The sequence below is a fragment of the Cryptotermes secundus genome, unplaced genomic scaffold (assembly GCF_002891405.2).
Source record: "Cryptotermes secundus unplaced genomic scaffold, Csec_1.0 scaffold2, whole genome shotgun sequence".
In the NCBI taxonomy this organism is placed as follows: Eukaryota; Metazoa; Arthropoda; class Insecta; order Blattodea; family Kalotermitidae; genus Cryptotermes; species Cryptotermes secundus.
The window spans coordinates 308,784-311,613 of record NW_019728496.1 but is presented as its reverse complement, the minus strand read 5'-3'; the positions used below and the strand labels follow the sequence as shown (position 1 = coordinate 311,613).

Here is a 2,830-nt window from a genome sequence, read left to right as displayed (position 1 = left end):
GTCGAATCCAGGAGCTTTTTTGGGGTTGATTTCTTTTTTGATGACCGTTTCCACTTCTTTATATTTGAAGTTTCGCATTGGTAGATTCATCTGATAGGGTGCATCTAGGAAGTTGTTGATTTCGTATTCTTCTTCTTGTGTGGTCTCAGTGTCGAAAGGTTTGAAGACCTTGGAGAGGTGTTTGGCGAATGTTGCGGCCTTCTCTTGATTGCTTGAACTACTTAACCCGGCTATTTTAGATCCAGGCCTTGTATAACTAGGAAGGCAGATGCCATGCGAGATATGGCACTACTCTTACTAGGGTTTGCTTCCTCCTAAGCCCTATTTTATTTAGTTTATCCTTTCTGTCCACGGTTTCCTCATTTTCCTCCCACCTGCCCCTTGTCCGTGCTTTATCCGTTTTCCTGCTAGCTCTGCTCTTAAAATACTACTGTTTCTTTGCTCTGTTTCTCCCGAACTTCCCCTATTTCTTTAATCCTCTTGTACACGCATGGTCCTGTCCAGCCCTCTTATGTATCTGTGAAATTAACGACCAGCTGCTCTTTTTGATGAACTGGAGGCCACACTTTCTAAATTTCAAATGCCTGTTCTTAAAATAACAGATCGAGCGACCTCCGCTTGTCGGCGAAGTTAGTGCCAACTTTAGCGGATAGAGGGTGTCGCGTGGTCAGCGCAAGGAATCCCCACGGCCGTTAATTTCGGTTTTCTAGGCCGGAGCCGCCATTTCCTTGAAATAACTCCTCAGTTATCCTCACTAGGTTGACTGGACACCGTTCCAAATCCACTACTTCTCAGAAAATCTGGTAGCGCCGGGAATCGAACCCGGACATATGGATCTGCAGCCAGAAACTCTGACCATTAGACCACAGAGGCGGCCGTATAGTTGGCTTGCGGACTAAAACCATGGAGTTTGTTTTGTTTTGTTTTTTATTCTTAAAATAATGTCCCATCGGGGTTCGAAGCCAAGCATTACTGGGTTAGTTAGAAGACCAGCAGTACTCTACGGCCCTGTTTTGGCTGAGAGAACAATGGAGCAAATGGTTAGGCTAGTAACCACAGTGCAGTGCAGTGGAGGGACTACGAACACCAAACCAAGGGCGATCTATGCGCCATTGTTTTGCAAACTGTCTAGGTTTCTCAGTGGGTAAGCAATGTCCTGCTGTGCGTGGAACACATTCTGCACTCCTTTCCTCCTCATACAGATGGCATTGAAGTAGAATATATCTCGCTGTGCTTCATATTCTGGTCGGGTGCCAGGACGAGTCGAGTCAGCTGAGCGAGCCGGACGTAACGCATCCTGAGCTCGGGTCCATAGAATTTTCCCCACTCTCGACTTCCCCATCGCGACTGTGACTCTCTAATAGTCAGACTTGAGGCTTAAAATGTGATCATGAAGTCAAAGAAAGTTTGACACCGAGACAGATTGTCAGTCGTAAAGTGACTTCGACTAGCCATCGCGTTCCCCTCAGACAATGGCAACGATCTACCAGACTAACATATCCCCTTCGAAGATGTTCGTGAATGGTGCGCAGATAAGGATTTAGAGAGAGGCGGTCGTGGTCTATTTTTAGGTACTATCTTAGGGGTCGGCTGCGCTAAAGCTCAAGCGGTTAGTCGCTGGCTTCCCACCGCGGCGGCCCGGGTTCGAGCCCGGATCTGGTCAAGTGGGATTTGTGGTGGACAAAGTGGCGCTGGTGCAGGTTTTCTCCGAGTACTTCGGTTTCCCTTGCCAATCTTCGTTCCACCAATTGCTCTACAATCACCCTCACCTATCATCTGGGGCTGGTACAATAGGCCAGAAGTGGCCGCAGTACAAGGGACTTAGTCCCACCCCACTAGCAATATAAAAATAATCCTAGAGGTCAGTGGAGGGCTCTTGTGAACACGGTAATGAGTAGCTGCACAACTGGCGCCATCTCAAGAAGGGCTCAGCTCCATGAGTGAGTGATCCTATTTTTATGTAGAAATATTTTACTTGCACGGAAGTTGGTTTCCTAAATAGATTTTGCATTCCAGAGTTGATAATATTGATAACTGCAACAATTTCCTGTTGAAATGTTAACAGGCCTTATGCTATAACTATAATTATTAAAGCTTTAAAAGTTATAAGATTTGAGGTTTTCACGGCGATGACTATGAAGAAAGCAGTCTTCTTGGATTTGGCACCGTGTATATGTGGGGTGCCAAATCCCAGAAGACTGCTTTCTTTAAAAATTATGTTAGTTGGAGTCGGGATAGCTCACCCGGTATAGTGACGGGCTACGGGCTGGATGGCCGGAGTGTAAATCCCGGGACAGGCAATATTTTTCCCTTCTCCACAACGTCCAGACTGGCTCTGGGACCCACCCAACCCTCTATCCAATGGGCACTGGATGAGATCCCGCTCCCAGGGTAAAAGGGCCGAGTCGGCAAGCTGACTACTCACCTCCATCAAATTTCGAGGTCAAAATTGTAAAATCTATAACTCCACTCCCCATATATCTTCATGGCATAATCAAGCACACGGACAACTTTACCTTTACCTTAATAAGAATATAGACAGTTTTGGCCTTCGAGTCACCTAACTCTGATGATAAATTTTAATTTTTATGATAATTTCTAAAAGCGAGGTCAATAAATTGTTTAAATCAAAACTAATAAATAGACGAATAATTCGTAAGTACCTGTTACTGCTGAAGAGTGTATAAAAGTAAAGTAAAGCTATCCCTGTACCAGGCCCTGAAAGCCCATAGGGTTGTGAGACGTTGAGGGTCCCACATTATCTAGACAATCGGCTCAAAGATGGCGGTAAGATTGTTAGCCTTACGCGCCGGCCGCGCTCCCCAGGAAC

General features: G+C 45.9%; 1 protein-coding gene across 1 annotated transcript in view; it reads right to left on the bottom strand.

Annotated features, from left to right (window-relative positions):
- LOC111865131 overlaps positions 1-2,830 on the bottom strand; it is a 13,804-nt gene that overhangs the window by 3,079 nt on the left and 7,895 nt on the right. The window lies entirely within an intron of this gene.